The sequence below is a fragment of the Myotis brandtii genome, unplaced genomic scaffold (genome assembly GCF_000412655.1).
Source record: "Myotis brandtii unplaced genomic scaffold, ASM41265v1 scaffold842, whole genome shotgun sequence".
Lineage (NCBI taxonomy): Eukaryota > Metazoa > Chordata > Mammalia > Chiroptera > Vespertilionidae > Myotis > Myotis brandtii.
Genome location: NW_005371421.1, coordinates 487,158 through 487,483, shown reverse-complemented (window position 1 = coordinate 487,483; position 326 = coordinate 487,158). Strand labels below are relative to the sequence as shown.

At 40.8% G+C, this 326-nt stretch overlaps 1 protein-coding gene across 5 annotated transcripts in view; it reads right to left on the bottom strand.

Annotated features, from left to right (window-relative positions):
* Window positions 1–326, bottom strand: part of CCDC138 (coiled-coil domain containing 138) — a 246,151-nt gene that overhangs the window by 235,829 nt on the left and 9,996 nt on the right. The gene's annotated exons all lie outside the window — the stretch shown is intronic.

The window sequence follows — 326 nt, the reverse complement described above, 5'->3', positions numbered from 1 at the left end:
ACAAAGTGACAACAAATACATATCTATCAACAAGTGAATCTAAAAATCAAATAAATAAAAAATCTGATGAACAGAATAAACTGGTGAATGTAATAGAATCAGGGGCATGGAAATGGAGCGGACTGACAATTCTCGGGGGGTAAGGGGTGTAGGGGCTGGCAGGAAGAGATTGGACAAAGATCTTATATGCATATATGCAGTATCTATGGACGCAGACAGTGAGGTGACGAGGGCTTAGGGTGGGGTGGGAACTGGGTGGAGGGGAGCTATGGGGTGAAAAAAGAGGGACATCTGTAATAATCTGAACAATAAAGATTAAAAAAAAA